Genomic DNA, 18,172 nt, shown 5'->3' with positions numbered 1-18,172 from the left:
CATTGCCCAGTATTACAATAGCCAAGATATGGAAGTAACCAAAAAGACCACCAACAGATGGGTGGGCAAAGAAGAACTCCTCCATGTACAGATGGAATATTCGCTAGTGAAAAAAATGAAACAATGCCATTTGCAGCACCATAGATGAGTCTAGACGTAATCACGCCACGTGTAGTAAGTGAGAAAGCAAAAGGCACATATCCTATCATATCACTTTCAGGAGTTACTTAAAAATTGATACCAATGAAGATATTTCCACAGAGAAAGGCAATCACAGATTCATTAAAAAACTTATGGTTCACCAAATAGAAAGGGATGAGGATTGGATACATTGCCATATTGGGGTTAACAGAGATATACAAACCATGTGAAATATATAACCCCCAAAGACGTACGGAAGACCAGGAGAAGACTACTCAACATTGTGTCATAACCTACATTGGCAAAGGATGCGAGGAAGAATAGATACATGTATATGTGTGAAAGAACCACATCTTGCACACCTAGAACAAACAAACCATTGTAATCAAATTTGCTGGGATAAAAAATAAAAAGTAAATTACAAATACGAACAAGAAGTAATGAGACATAAAGTTAAAGGGCTTTTTCCTGGCACATTCCATTCTAATATACAACCTCGAACACCACTTCCATTAAGGCTCTGTTTCCCTAGGAACCAAATTTGGTAAAGGAGAAATGCTGCCACCTAGTGGCCGTTTCCTGCAAGAGCAGCTTTAAAGTCACAGCTAATGGTCACTTAACATTCACAAGGACTCAGGGCTGTAAAGGACACTTGCCCTAAATATTTGTGCTGAAGTAGGGAATGGACAAAAAATTCAAAACAGGCAAATGTTTCAAGAAGAGATTAGGAAGAGTTAAGTTTTACTCACACTCTTTGTAAAAAAAAGGAAAATGGATAAAAGCTCAACCTCAGGGAGTGTTAGACGCATGCAATCTAATCTACAAAAAGTTTCAACTTACACCAGTCGGCTGACCATCAGCAAAAAGTCTACAAACAATAAATGCTGAAGGGGTTTTAGAGAACTGTGTACCCTCTGCCTGCTGGTGAGACGTAAAGGGGTAACAGCCAATAATGAGAACAGAAAGGAGCTGCGTTTAAAAGTAAAAATGGAGGTACTATTCAATCCAGCAGGCGCACCATTGGACCTCTCACCTGAGAAGACAATCGAGAAGACACAGGCCGCAAAAGCTGCAGTGCAGCCTTATTCACAATAGCCAAGACAGTGAAGCAATCAAAATGTCCAACAACAGGTAAATGGATAAAGAAGAAGTGGTCCGTGTACACAATGGAATATTAGCCATGGAAGACAATGAACCATTGCTCTTTGAGGCACCACAAATGAGTCTGGAGATAATCACGAAAGATGAGGTAAGTTGGAAAGCAAAAGACCTGTGTTCTATGATAGCACTTATAGGCGTTATCTAATAACTGACACAAATGAACATATTTCCACGGAGAAAGACACTCACAGATTTAGAAAACAAACTATGCTCATCTAAAACGACAGGTGGGGGGAATGGATAAATTAAGATTAGTGTTACTATACGTATACAAACACATATGATATACATATCTCAAAACGACCAACCATATAGCAAGGGAAGTCTGCGGAACCCTCTGTAACATTTTACATGGGAAGAGGATCTGTACTTGAATAGACATATATAATGTACAAATGAACCAGATTGTGTACACCTAGGACAAACAATATTCTAAGCTTTACCCCAATTAAAACACTTTTAAAAACCAAGAAGAAATAATGACACATAAACTTATGGGGGTTTCTCCACGCACATTCCAATGTAATTTACAACCTAGGAACACGACTTCCAGAAAGGCTCTGCTGCCCTACTCCCCAGATTTGGGAATGGAGAAATGCTGCCTCCTTGAGGCCACTTCCCACAACAGCAGCTTTAAACCCATTGCTAAAGGTCACTAAATATTCACCAAACTTGCAGTTCGGGAAATGACACCTGCTCTCTAAACAAACGCTGGGGTGGAAAATCGACCAAATAACTCAAAAGAGGGCAACCTTCCAAGAAGACAATTTCAAGAGTTATATCGTACTGCCAATTGTTTCCTTTTTTTAACGGAAAAGAAAACGGCGGAGAAAAATGATGAGTTTTACGAATTTTCAAAGACATGCAAACCCAAATTACAAAAACCTATCAGCTCACAGCAGCCAGAAGGGCCATTAGCATCAATGCTGTAAACAATAAATGCTGAAGCGATTGTGGAGAAATGCGTACCCTCGATTCTAAGGGGGACGTGGTAAGAGCCACTAATGAAAACACAAAGAAGGTGCTTTGAAAAGGGAAACACGGTGCTACCAGTCAATCAATCACACCCACTGCTGGGCCTATCACCTGAGAAAATGAGAATCAAAAAGTCACAGGCTGGCAATCCTGCACTCCAACAATATTTACCATAGCCAACACTTGGAAGCAATGAAAATGTCCATCAACCGAGGAATGCACAAAGAAGAAGTGGTCCACGTACACAGTGGAAAATTACTCCAATAAAAAATAAAAATTAAATTTAAAAATCCAACGAAAGTAAGGAGACATCAGCTTGTGTGGGTTTGTCCGGGCACACTCCACTCTAATTTATAACCGAGAAACACCACAGGCCGCCAGGGCTTTTCCCTAGTTCCCAGGGTGGGGAACATAGAAAGGCTGCCGCCCTCTGGCAGTTACCTGCAAAAGCAGTTTTAAAGCCTGTGCTAATGGTCATTTCATAGGAACAAGTACTGCAGAACTGTAAATGAAACCTGCCCTCAAAATGTCTTCAGGGAGGTAACGGCCAAAACATTTCAAAAGGTGACACGTACGTTAAGAGAACACTTTGAAGAACTAAGGGGTAATCACTGCTTGAAAAATAAAAAGGACATGCCTTAAAGCTCAATTTCAACGGATTATGAGGCACATGCGAATTCAACCACAAAGAGGTATCAGCTCACACTTGTCCGAATAACCATGAGCAAGAAAACTACAAACAATAAATGCTGAAGGTGTTGTGGAGAAATGCATACCCTCAACTTCAAGGGGGACGTAAGTTGGAAAGGGCCACGAATGAGAACAGAATGGAGGTGCCTTAAAAAGGTAAACATTGTGCTACCATATGATCCAGCAGGCCCACTCCTCCACCTATAATCTAAGAAGAGAGAATTGGAAAGACACAGGCAGGCAAATCTGCATTGCCCAGTATTACAATAGCCAAGATATGGAAGTAACCAAAAAGACCACCAACAGATGGGTGGGCAAAGAAGAACTCCTCCATGTACAGATGGAATATTCGCTAGTGAAAAAAATGAAACAATGCCATTTGCAGCACCATAGATGAGTCTAGACGTAATCACGCCACGTGTACTAAGTGAGAAAGCAAAAGGCACATATCCTATCATATCACTTTCAGGAGTTACTTAAAAATTGATACCAATGAAGATATTTCCACAGAGAAAGGCAATCACAGATTCATTAAAAAACTTATGGTTCACCAAATAGAAAGGGATGAGGATTGGATACATTGCCATATTGGGGTTAACAGAGATATACAAACCATGTGAAATATATAACCCCCAAAGACGTACGGAAGACCAGGAGAAGACTACTCAACATTGTGTCATAACCTACATTGGCAAAGGATGCGAGGAAGAATAGATACATGTATATGTGTGAAAGAACCACATCTTGCACACCTAGAACAAACAAACCATTGTAATCAAATTTGCTGGGATAAAAAATAAAAAGTAAATTACAAATACGAACAAGAAGTAATGAGACATAAAGTTAAAGGGCTTTTTCCTGGCACATTCCATTCTAATATACAACCTCGAACACCACTTCCATTAAGGCTCTGTTTCCCTAGGAACCAAATTTGGTAAAGGAGAAATGCTGCCACCTAGTGGCCGTTTCCTGCAAGAGCAGCTTTAAAGTCACAGCTAATGGTCACTTAACATTCACAAGGACTCAGGGCTGTAAAGGACACTTGCCCTAAATATTTGTGCTGAAGTAGGGAATGGACAAAAAATTCAAAACAGGCAAATGTTTCAAGAAGAGATTAGGAAGAGTTAAGTTTTACTCACACTCTTTGTAAAAAAAAAGGAAAATGGATAAAAGCTCAACCTCAGGGAGTGTTAGACGCATGCAATCTAATCTACAAAAAGTTTCAACTTACACCAGTCGGCTGACCATCAGCAAAAAGTCTACAAACAATAAATGCTGAAGGGGTTTTAGAGAACTGTGTACCCTCTGCCTGCTGGTGAGACGTAAAGGGGTAACAGCCAATAATGAGAACAGAAAGGAGCTGCGTTTAAAAGTAAAAATGGAGGTACTATTCAATCCAGCAGGCGCACCATTGGACCTCTCACCTGAGAAGACAATCGAGAAGACACAGGCCGCAAAAGCTGCAGTGCAGCCTTATTCACAATAGCCAAGACAGTGAAGCAATCAAAATGTCCAACAACAGGTAAATGGATAAAGAAGAAGTGGTCCGTGTACACAATGGAATATTAGCCATGGAAGACAATGAACCATTGCTCTTTGAGGCACCACAAATGAGTCTGGAGATAATCACGAAAGATGAGGTAAGTTGGAAAGCAAAAGACCTGTGTTCTATGATAGCACTTATAGGCGTTATCTAATAACTGACACAAATGAACATATTTCCACAGAGAAAGACACTCACGGATTTAGAAAACAAACTATGCTCATCTAAAACGACAGGTGGGGGGAATGGATAAATTAAGATTAGTGTTACTATACGTATACAAACACATATGGTATACATATCTCAAAAAGACCAACCATATAGCAAGGGAAGTCTGCGGAACCCTCTGTAACATTTTACATGGGAAGAGGATCTGTACTTGAATAGACATATATAATGTACAAATGAACCAGATTGTGTACACCTAGGACAAACAATATTCTAAGCTTTACCCCAATTAAAACACTTTTAAAAACCAAGAAGAAATAATGACACATAAACTTATGGGGGTTTCTCCACGCACATTCCAATGTAATTTACAACCTAGGAACACGACTTCCAGAAAGGCTCTGCTGCCCTACTCCCCAGATTTGGGAATGGAGAAATGCTGCCTCCTTGAGGCCACTTCCCACAACAGCAGCTTTAAACCCATTGCTAAAGGTCACTAAATATTCACCAAACTTGCAGTTCGGGAAATGACACCTGCTCTCTAAAAAAACGCTGGGGTGGAAAATCGACCAAATAACTCAAAATAGGGCAACCTTCCAAGAAGACAATTTCAAGAGTTATATCGTACTGCCAATTGTTTCCTTTTTTTAACGGAAAAGAAAACGGCGGAGAAAAATGATGAGTTTTACGAATTTTCAAAGACATGCAAACCCAAATTACAAAAACCTATCAGCTCACAGCAGCCAGAAGGGCCATTAGCATCAATGCTGTAAACAATAAATGCTGAAGCGATTGTGGAGAAATGCGTACCCTCGATTCTAAGGGGGACGTGGTAAGAGCCACTAATGAAAACACAAAGAAGGTGCTTTGAAAAGGGAAACACGGTGCTACCAGTCAATCAATCACACCCACTGCTGGGCCTATCACCTGAGAAAATGAGAATCAAAAAGTCACAGGCTGGCAATCCTGCACTCCAACAATATTTACCATAGCCAACACTTGGAAGCAATGAAAATGTCCATCAACCGAGGAATGCACAAAGAAGAAGTGGTCCACGTACACAGTGGAAAATTACTCCAATAAAAAATAAAAATTAAATTTAAAAATCCAACGAAAGTAAGGAGACATCAGCTTGTGTGGGTTTGTCCGGGCACACTCCACTCTAATTTATAACCGAGAAACACCACAGGCCGCCAGGGCTTTTCCCTAGTTCCCAGGGTGGGGAACATAGAAAGGCTGCCGCCCTCTGGCAGTTACCTGCAAAAGCAGTTTTAAAGCCTGTGCTAATGGTCATTTCATAGGAACAAGTACTGCAGAACTGTAAATGAAACCTGCCCTCAAAATGTCTTCAGGGAGGTAACGGCCAAAACATTTCAAAAGGTGACACGTACGTTAAGAGAACACTTTGAAGAACTAAGGGGTAATCACTGCTTGAAAAATAAAAAGGACATGCCTTAAAGCTCAATTTCAACGGATTATGAGGCACATGCGAATTCAACCACAAAGAGGTATCAGCTCACACTTGTCCGAATAACCATGAGCAAGAAAACTACAAACAATAAATGCTGAAGGTGTTGTGGAGAAATGCATACCCTCAACTTCAAGGGGGACGTAAGTTGGAAAGGGCCACGAATGAGAACAGAATGGAGGTGCCTTAAAAAGGTAAACATTGTGCTACCATATGATCCAGCAGGCCCACTCCTCCACCTATAATCTAAGAAGAGAGAATTGGAAAGACACAGGCAGGCAAATCTGCATTGCCCAGTATTACAATAGCCAAGATATGGAAGTAACCAAAAAGACCACCAACAGATGGGTGGGCAAAGAAGAACTCCTCCATGTACAGATGGAATATTCGCTAGTGAAAAAAATGAAACAATGCCATTTGCAGCACCATAGATGAGTCTAGACGTAATCACGCCACGTGTAGTAAGTGAGAAAGCAAAAGGCACATATCCTATCATATCACTTTCAGGAGTTACTTAAAAATTGATACCAATGAAGATATTTCCACAGAGAAAGGCAATCACAGATTCATTAAAAAACTTATGGTTCACCAAATAGAAAGGGATGAGGATTGGATACATTGCCATATTGGGGTTAACAGAGATATACAAACCATGTGAAATATATAACCCCCAAAGACGTACGGAAGACCAGGAGAAGACTACTCAACATTGTGTCATAACCTACATTGGCAAAGGATGCGAGGAAGAATAGATACATGTATATGTGTGAAAGAACCACATCTTGCACACCTAGAACAAACAAACCATTGTAATCAAATTTGCTGGGATAAAAAATAAAAAGTAAATTACAAATACGAACAAGAAGTAATGAGACATAAAGTTAAAGGGCTTTTTCCTGGCACATTCCATTCTAATATACAACCTCGAACACCACTTCCATTAAGGCTCTGTTTCCCTAGGAACCAAATTTGGTAAAGGAGAAATGCTGCCACCTAGTGGCCGTTTCCTGCAAGAGCAGCTTTAAAGTCACAGCTAATGGTCACTTAACATTCACAAGGACTCAGGGCTGTAAAGGACACTTGCCCTAAATATTTGTGCTGAAGTAGGGAATGGACAAAAAATTCAAAACAGGCAAATGTTTCAAGAAGAGATTAGGAAGAGTTAAGTTTTACTCACACTCTTTGTAAAAAAAAGGAAAATGGATAAAAGCTCAACCTCAGGGAGTGTTAGACGCATGCAATCTAATCTACAAAAAGTTTCAACTTACACCAGTCGGCTGACCATCAGCAAAAAGTCTACAAACAATAAATGCTGAAGGGGTTTTAGAGAACTGTGTACCCTCTGCCTGCTGGTGAGACGTAAAGGGGTAACAGCCAATAATGAGAACAGAAAGGAGCTGCGTTTAAAAGTAAAAATGGAGGTACTATTCAATCCAGCAGGCGCACCATTGGACCTCTCACCTGAGAAGACAATCGAGAAGACACAGGCCGCAAAAGCTGCAGTGCAGCCTTATTCACAATAGCCAAGACAGTGAAGCAATCAAAATGTCCAACAACAGGTAAATGGATAAAGAAGAAGTGGTCCGTGTACACAATGGAATATTAGCCATGGAAGACAATGAACCATTGCTCTTTGAGGCACCACAAATGAGTCTGGAGATAATCACGAAAGATGAGGTAAGTTGGAAAGCAAAAGACCTGTGTTCTATGATAGCACTTATAGGCGTTATCTAATAACTGACACAAATGAACATATTTCCACAGAGAAAGACACTCACGGATTTAGAAAACAAACTATGCTCATCTAAAACGACAGGTGGGGGGAATGGATAAATTAAGATTAGTGTTACTATACGTATACAAACACATATGATATACATATCTCCAAACGGCCAACCATATAGCAAGGGAAGTCTGCGGAACCCTCTGTAACATTTTACATGGGAAGAGGATCTGTACTTGAATAGACATATATAATGTACAAATGAACCAGATTGTGTACACCTAGGACAAACAATATTCTATGCTTTACCCCAATTAAAACACTTTTAAAAACCAAGAAGAAATAATGACAGATAAACTTATGGGGGTTTCTCCACGCACATTCCAATGTAATTTACAACCTAGGAACACGACTTCCAGAAAGGCTCTGCTGCCCTACTCCCCAGATTTGGGAATGGAGAAATGCTGCCTCCTTGAGGCCACTTCCCACAACAGCAGCTTTAAACCCATTGCTAAAGGTCACTAAATATTCACCAAACTTGCAGTTTCGGAAATGACACCTGCTCTCTAAAAAAACGCTGGGGTGGAAAATCGACCAAATAACTGAAAAGAGGGCAACCTTCCAAGAAGACAATTTCAAGAGTTATATCGTACTGCCAATTGTTTCCTTTTTTTAACGGAAAAGAAAACGGCGGAGAAAAATGATGAGTTTTACGAATTTTCAAAGACATGCAAACCCAAATTACAAAAACCTATCAGCTCACAGCAGCCAGAAGGGCCATTAGCATCAATGCTGTAAACAATAAATGCTGAAGCGATTGTGGAGAAATGCGTACCCTCGATTCTAAGGGGGACGTGGTAAGAGCCACTAATGAAAACACAAAGAAGGTGCTTTGAAAAGGGAAACACGGTGCTACCAGTCAATCAATCACACCCACTGCTGGGCCTATCTCCTGAGAAAATGAGAATCAAAAAGTCACAGGCTGGCAATCCTGCACTCCAACAATATTTACCATAGCCAACACTTGGAAGCAATGAAAATGTCCATCAACCGAGGAATGCACAAAGAAGAAGTGGTCCACGTACACAGTGGAAAATTACTCCAATAAAAAATAAAAATTAAATTTAAAAATCCAACAAAAGTAAGGAGACATCAGCTTGTGTGGGTTTGTCCGGGCACACTCCACTCTAATTTATAACCGAGAAACACCACAGGCCGCAAGGGCTTTTCCCTAGTTCCCAGGGTGGGGAACATAGAAAGGCTGCCGCCCTCTGGCAGTTACCTGCAAAAGCAGTTTTAAAGCCTGTGCTAATGGTCATTTCATAGGAACAAGTACTGCAGAACTGTAAATGAAACCTGCCCTCAAAATGTCTTCAGGGAGGTAACGGCCAAAACATTTCAAAAGGTGACACGTACGTTAAGAGAACACTTTGAAGAACTAAGGGGTAATCACTGCTTGAAAAATAAAAAGGACATGCCTTAAAGCTCAATTTCAACGGATTATGAGGCACATGCGAATTCAACCACAAAGAGGTATCAGCTCACACTTGTCAGAATAACCATGAGCAAGAAAACTACAAACAATAAATGCTGAAGGTGTTGTGGAGAAATACATACCCTCAACTTCAAGGGGGACGTAAGTTGGAAAGGGCCACGAATGAGAACAGAATGGAGGTGCCTTAAAAAGGTAAACATTGAGCTACCATATGATCCAGCAGGCCCACTCCTCCACCTATAATCTAAGAAGAGAGAATTGGAAAGACACAGGCAGGCAAATCTGCATTGCCCAGTATTACAATAGCCAAGATATGGAAGTAACCAAAAAGACCACCAACAGATGGGTGGGCAAAGAAGAACTCCTCCATGTACAGATGGAATATTCGCTAGTGAAAAAAATGAAACAATGCCATTTGCAGCACCATAGATGAGTCTAGACGTAATCACGCCACGTGTAGTAAGTGAGAAAGCAAAAGGCACATATCCTATCATATCACTTTCAGGAGTTACTTAAAAATTGATACCAATGAAGATATTTCCACAGAGAAAGGCAATCACAGATTCATTAAAAAACTTATGGTTCACCAAATAGAAAGGGATGAGGATTGGATACATTGCCATATTGGGGTTAACAGAGATATACAAACCATGTGAAATATATAACCCCCAAAGACGTACGGAAGACCAGGAGAAGACTACTCAACATTGTGTCATAACCTACATTGGCAAAGGATGCGAGGAAGAATAGATACATGTATATGTGTGAAAGAACCACATCTTGCACACCTAGAACAAACAAACCATTGTAATCAAATTTGCTGGGATAAAAAATAAAAAGTAAATTACAAATACGAACAAGAAGTAATGAGACATAAAGTTAAAGGGCTTTTTCCTGGCACATTCCATTCTAATATACAACCTCGAACACCACTTCCATTAAGGCTCTGTTTCCCTAGGAACCAAATTTGGTAAAGGAGAAATGCTGCCACCTAGTGGCCGTTTCCTGCAAGAGCAGCTTTAAAGTCACAGCTAATGGTCACTTAACATTCACAAGGACTCAGGGCTGTAAAGGACACTTGCCCTAAATATTTGTGCTGAAGTAGGGAATGGACAAAAAATTCAAAACAGGCAAATGTTTCAAGAAGAGATTAGGAAGAGTTAAGTTTTACTCACACTCTTTGTAAAAAAAAGGAAAATGGATAAAAGCTCAACCTCAGGGAGTGTTAGACGCATGCAATCTAATCTACAAAAAGTTTCAACTTACACCAGTCGGCTGACCATCAGCAAAAAGTCTACAAACAATAAATGCTGAAGGGGTTTTAGAGAACTGTGTACCCTCTGCCTGCTGGTGAGACGTAAAGGGGTAACAGCCAATAATGAGAACAGAAAGGAGCTGCGTTTAAAAGTAAAAATGGAGGTACTATTCAATCCAGCAGGCGCACCATTGGACCTCTCACCTGAGAAGACAATCGAGAAGACACAGGCCGCAAAAGCTGCAGTGCAGCCTTATTCACAATAGCCAAGACAGTGAAGCAATCAAAATGTCCAACAACAGGTAAATGGATAAAGAAGAAGTGGTCCGTGTACACAATGGAATATTAGCCATGGAAGACAATGAACCATTGCTCTTTGAGGCACCACAAATGAGTCTGGAGATAATCACGAAAGATGAGGTAAGTTGGAAAGCAAAAGACCTGTGTTCTATGATAGCACTTATAGGCGTTATCTAATAACTGACACAAATGAACATATTTCCACAGAGAAAGACACTCACGGATTTAGAAAACAAACTATGCTCATCTAAAACGACAGGTTGGGGGAATGGATAAATTAAGATTAGTGTTACTATACGTATACAAACACATATGATATACATATCTCAAAAAGACCAACCATATAGCAAGGGAAGTCTGCGGAACCCTCAGTAACATTTTACATGGGAAGAGGATCTGTACTTGAATAGACATATATAATGTACAAATGAACCAGATTGTGTACACCTAGGACAAACAATATTCTATGCTTTACCCCAATTAAAACACTTTTAAAAACCAAGAGGAAATAATGACACATAAACTTATGGGGGTTTCTCCACGCACATTCCAATGTAATTTACAACCTAGGAACACGACTTCCAGAAAGGCTCTGCTGCCCTACTCCCCAGATTTGGGAATGGAGAAATGCTGCCTCCTTGAGGCCACTTCCCACAACAGCAGCTTTAAACCCATTGCTAAAGGTCACTAAATATTCACCAAACTTGCAGTTCGGGAAATGACACCTGCTCTCTAAACAAACGCTGGGGTGGAAAATCGACCAAATAACTCAAAAGAGGGCAACCTTCCAAGAAGACAATTTCAAGAGTTATATCGTACTGCCAATTGTTTCCTTTTTTTAACGGAAAAGAAAACGGCGGAGAAAAATGATGAGTTTTACGAATTTTCAAAGACATGCAAACCCAAATTACAAAAACCTATCAGCTCACAGCAGCCAGAAGGGCCATTAGCATCAATGCTGTAAACAATAAATGCTGAAGCGATTGTGGAGAAATGCGTACCCTCGATTCTAAGGGGGACGTGGTAAGAGCCACTAATGAAAACACAAAGAAGGTGCTTTGAAAAGGGAAACACGGTGCTACCAGTCAATCAATCACACCCACTGCTGGGCCTATCACCTGAGAAAATGAGAATCAAAAAGTCACAGGCTGGCAATCCTGCACTCCAACAATATTTACCATAGCCAACACTTGGAAGCAATGAAAATGTCCATCAACCGAGGAATGCACAAAGAAGAAGTGGTCCACGTACACAGTGGAAAATTACTCCAATAAAAAATAAAAATTAAATTTAAAAATCCAACGAAAGTAAGGAGACATCAGCTTGTGTGGGTTTGTCCGGGCACACTCCACTCTAATTTATAACCGAGAAACACCACAGGCCGCCAGGGCTTTTCCCTAGTTCCCAGGGTGGGGAACATAGAAAGGCTGCCGCCCTCTGGCAGTTACCTGCAAAAGCAGTTTTAAAGCCTGTGCTAATGGTCATTTCATAGGAACAAGTACTGCAGAACTGTAAATGAAACCTGCCCTCAAAATGTCTTCAGGGAGGTAACGGCCAAAACATTTCAAAAGGTGACACGTACGTTAAGAGAACACTTTGAAGAACTAAGGGGTAATCACTGCTTGAAAAATAAAAAGGACATGCCTTAAAGCTCAATTTCAACGGATTATGAGGCACATGCGAATTCAACCACAAAGAGGTATCAGCTCACACTTGTCAGAATAACCATGAGCAAGAAAACTACAAACAATAAATGCTGAAGGTGTTGTGGAGAAATACATACCCTCAACTTCAAGGGGGACGTAAGTTGGAAAGGGCCACGAATGAGAACAGAATGGAGGTGCCTTAAAAAGGTAAACATTGAGCTACCATATGATCCAGCAGGCCCACTCCTCCACCTATAATCTAAGAAGAGAGAATTGGAAAGACACAGGCAGGCAAATCTGCATTGCCCAGTATTACAATAGCCAAGATATGGAAGTAACCAAAAAGACCACCAACAGATGGGTGGGCAAAGAAGAACTCCTCCATGTACAGATGGAATATTCGCTAGTGAAAAAAATGAAACAATGCCATTTGCAGCACCATAGATGAGTCTAGACGTAATCACGCCACGTGTAGTAAGTGAGAAAGCAAAAGGCACATATCCTATCATATCACTTTCAGGAGTTACTTAAAAATTGATACCAATGAAGATATTTCCACAGAGAAAGGCAATCACAGATTCATTAAAAAACTTATGGTTCACCAAATAGAAAGGGATGAGGATTGGATACATTGCCATATTGGGGTTAACAGAGATATACAAACCATGTGAAATATATAACCCCCAAAGACGTACGGAAGACCAGGAGAAGACTACTCAACATTGTGTCATAACCTACATTGGCAAAGGATGCGAGGAAGAATAGATACATGTATATGTGTGAAAGAACCACATCTTGCACACCTAGAACAAACAAACCATTGTAATCAAATTTGCTGGGATAAAAAATAAAAAGTAAATTACAAATACGAACAAGAAGTAATGAGACATAAAGTTAAAGGGCTTTTTCCTGGCACATTCCATTCTAATATACAACCTCGAACACCACTTCCATTAAGGCTCTGTTTCCCTAGGAACCAAATTTGGTAAAGGAGAAATGCTGCCACCTAGTGGCCGTTTCCTGCAAGAGCAGCTTTAAAGTCACAGCTAATGGTCACTTAACATTCACAAGGACTCAGGGCTGTAAAGGACACTTGCCCTAAATATTTGTGCTGAAGTAGGGAATGGACAAAAAATTCAAAACAGGCAAATGTTTCAAGAAGAGATTAGGAAGAGTTAAGTTTTACTCACACTCTTTGTAAAAAAAAAGGAAAATGGATAAAAGCTCAACCTCAGGGAGTGTTAGACGCATGCAATCTAATCTACAAAAAGTTTCAACTTACACCAGTCGGCTGACCATCAGCAAAAAGTCTACAAACAATAAATGCTGAAGGGGTTTTAGAGAACTGTGTACCCTCTGCCTGCTGGTGAGACGTAAAGGGGTAACAGCCAATAATGAGAACAGAAAGGAGCTGCGTTTAAAAGTAAAAATGGAGGTACTATTCAATCCAGCAGGCGCACCATTGGACCTCTCACCTGAGAAGACAATCGAGAAGACACAGGCCGCAAAAGCTGCAGTGCAGCCTTATTCACAAGAGCCAAGACAGTGAAGCAATCAAAATGTCCAACAACAGGTAAATGGATAAAGAAGAAGTGGTCCGTGTACACAATGGAATATTAGCCATGGAAGACAATGAACCATTGCTCTTTGAGGCACCACAAATGAGTCTGGAGATAATCACGAAAGATGAGGTAAGTTGGAAAGCAAAAGACCTGTGTTCTATGATAGCACTTATAGGCGTTATCTAATAACTGACACAAATGAACATATTTCCACAGAGAAAGACACTCACGGATTTAGAAAACAAACTATGCTCATCTAAAACGACAGGTGGGGGGAATGGATAAATTAAGATTAGTGTTACTATACGTATACAAACACATATGGTATACATATCTGAAAAAGACCAACCATATAGCAAGGGAAGTCTGCGGAACCCTCTGTAACATTTTACATGGGAAGAGGATCTGTACTTGAATAGACATATATAATGTACAAATGAACCAGATTGTGTACACCTAGGACAAACAATATTCTATGCTTTACCCCAATTAAAACACTTTTAAAAACCAAGAAGAAATAATGACACATAAACTTATGGGGGTTTCTCCACGCACATTCCAATGGAATTTACAACCTAGGAACACGACTTCCAGAAAGGCTCTGCTGCCCTACTCCCCAGATTTGGGAATGGAGAAATGCTGCCTCCTTGAGGCCACTTCCCACAACAGCAGCTTTAAACCCATTGCTTAAGGTCACTAAATATTCACCAAACTTGCAGTTCGGGAAATGACACCTGCTCTCTAAAAAAACGCTGGGGTGGAAAATCGACCAAATAACTCAAAAGAGGGCAACCTTCCAAGAAGACAATTTCAAGAGTTATATCGTACTGCCAATTGTTTCCTTTTTTTAACGGAAAAGAAAACGGCGGAGAAAAATGATGAGTTTTACGAATTTTCAAAGACATGCAAACCCAAATTACAAAAACCTATCAGCTCACAGCAGCCAGAAGGGCCATTAGCATCAATGCTGTAAACAATAAATGCTGAAGCGATTGTGGAGAAATGCGTACCCTCGATTCTAAGGGGGACGTGGTAAGAGCCACTAATGAAAACACAAAGAAGGTGCTTTGAAAAGGGAAACACGGTGCTACCAGTCAATCAATCACACCCACTGCTGGGCCTATCACCTGAGAAAATGAGAATCAAAAAGTCACAGGCTGGCAATCCTGCACTCCAACAATATTTACCATAGCCAACACTTGGAAGCAATGAAAATGTCCATCAACCGAGGAATGCACAAAGAAGAAGTGGTCCACGTACACAGTGGAAAATTACTCCAATAAAAAATAAAAATTAAATTTAAAAATCCAACGAAAGTAAGGAGACATCAGCTTGTGTGGGTTTGTCCGGGCACACTCCACTCTAATTTATAACCGAGAAACACCACAGGCCGCCAGGGCTTTTCCCTAGTTCCCAGGGTGGGGAACATAGAAAGGCTGCCGCCCTCTGGCAGTTACCTGCAAAAGCAGTTTTAAAGCCTGTGCTAATGATCATTTCATAGGAACAAGTACTGCAGAACTGTAAATGAAACCTGCCCTCAAAATGTCTTCAGGGAGGTAACGGCCAAAACATTTCAAAAGGTGACACGTACGTTAAGAGAACACTTTGAAGAACTAAGGGGTAATCACTGCTTGAAAAATAAAAAGGACATGCCTTAAAGCTCAATTTCAACGGATTATGAGGCACATGCGAATTCAACCACAAAGAGGTATCAGCTCACACTTGTCAGAATAACCATGAGCAAGAAAACTACAAACAATAAATGCTGAAGGTGTTGTGGAGAAATGCATACCCTCAACTTCAAAGGGGACGTAACTTGGAAAGGGCCACGAATGAGAACAGAATGGAGGTGCCTTAAAAGGTAAACATGAGCTACCATATGATCCAGCAGGCCCACTCCTCGACGTATAACTAAGAAGAGAGACTTGGAAAGACACAGGCAGGCAAATCTGCATTGCACACCATTACAATAGCCAGTACAAAAGAAGATGGATGGACAAAGAAGAACTCCTCTGGGTGGGCAAAGAAGAACTCCTCCATGTACAGATGGAATATTCGCTAGTGAAAAAAATGAAACAATGCCATTTGCAGCACCATAGATGAGTCTAGACGTAATCACGCCACGTGTAGTAAGTGAGAAAGCAAAAGGCACATATCCTATCATATCACTTTCAGGAGTTACTTAAAAATTGATACCAATGAAGATATTTCCACAGAGAAAGGCAATCACAGATTCATTAAAAAACTTATGGTTCACCAAATAGAAAGGGATGAGGATTGGATACATTGCCATATTGGGGTTAACAGAGATATACAAACCATGTGAAATATATAACCCCCAAAGACGTACGGAAGACCAGGAGAAGACTACTCAACATTGTGTCATAACCTACATTGGCAAAGGATGCGAGGAAGAATAGATACATGTATATGTGTGAAAGAACCACATCTTGCACACTTAGAACAAACAAACCATTGTAATCAAATTTGCTGGGATAAAAAATAAAAAGTAAATTACAAATACGAACAAGAAGTAATGAGACATAAAGTTAAAGGGCTTTTTCCTGGCACATTCCATTCTAATATACAACTTCGAACACCACTTCCATTAAGGCTCTGTTTCCCTAGGAACCAAATTTGGTAAAGGAGAAATGCTGCCACCTAGTGGCCGTTTCCTGCAAGAGCAGCTTTAAAGTCACAGCTAATGGTCACTTAACATTCACAAGGACTCAGGGCTGTAAAGGACACTTGCCCTAAATATTTGTGCTGAAGTAGGGAATGGACAAAAAATTCAAAACAGGCAAATGTTTCAAGAAGAGATTAGGAAGAGTTAAGTTTTACTCACACTCTTTGTAAAAAAAAGGAAAATGGATAAAAGCTCAACCTCAGGGAGTGTTAGACGCATGCAATCTAATCTACAAAAAGTTTCAACTTACACCAGTCGGCTGACCATCAGCAAAAAGTCTACAAACAATAAATGCTGAAGGGGTTTTAGAGAACTGTGTACCCTCTGCCTGCTGGTGAGACGTAAAGGGGTAACAGCCAATAATGAGAACAGAAAGGAGCTGCGTTTAAAAGTAAAAATGGAGGTACTATTCAATCCAGCAGGCGCACCATTGGACCTCTCACCTGAGAAGACAATCGAGAAGACACAGGCCGCAAAAGCTGCAGTGCAGCCTTATTCACAATAGCCAAGACAGTGAAGCAATCAAAATGTCCAACAACAGGTAAATGGATAAAGAAGAAGTGGTCCGTGTACACAATGGAATATTAGCCATGGAAGACAATGAACCATTGCTCTTTGAGGCACCACAAATGAGTCTGGAGATAATCACGAAAGATGAGGTAAGTTGGAAAGCAAAAGACCTGTGTTCTATGATAGCACTTATAGGCGTTATCTAATAACTGACACAAATGAACATATTTCCACAGAGAAAGACACTCACGGATTTAGAAAACAAACTATGCTCATCTAAAACGACAGGTGGGGGGAATGGATAAATTAAGATTAGTGTTACTATACGTATACAAACACATATGGTATACATATCTGAAAAAGACCAACCATATAGCAAGGGAAGTCTGCGGAACCCTCTGTAACATTTTACATGGGAAGAGGATCTGTACTTGAATAGACATATATAATGTACAAATGAACCAGATTGTGTACACCTAGGACAAACAATATTCTATGCTTTACCCCAATTAAAACACTTTTAAAAACCAAGAAGAAATAATGACACATAAACTTATGGGGGTTTCTCCACGCACATTCCAATGGAATTTACAACCTAGGAACACGACTTCCAGAAAGGCTCTGCTGCCCTACTCCCCAGATTTGGGAATGGAGAAATGCTGCCTCCTTGAGGCCACTTCCCACAACAGCAGCTTTAAACCCATTGCTAAAGGTCACTAAATATTCACCAAACTTGCAGTTCGGGAAATGACACCTGCTCTCTAAAAAAACGCTGGGGTGGAAAATCGACCAAATAACTCAAAAGAGGGCAACCTTCCAAGAAGACAATTTCAAGAGTTATATCGTACT

This window comes from Balaenoptera borealis, assembly GCF_965194805.1.
Source record: "Balaenoptera borealis genome assembly, chromosome: 9".
Taxonomy (NCBI): Eukaryota; Metazoa; Chordata; class Mammalia; order Artiodactyla; family Balaenopteridae; genus Balaenoptera; species Balaenoptera borealis.
Note: the sequence above shows the minus strand (reverse complement) of the source record.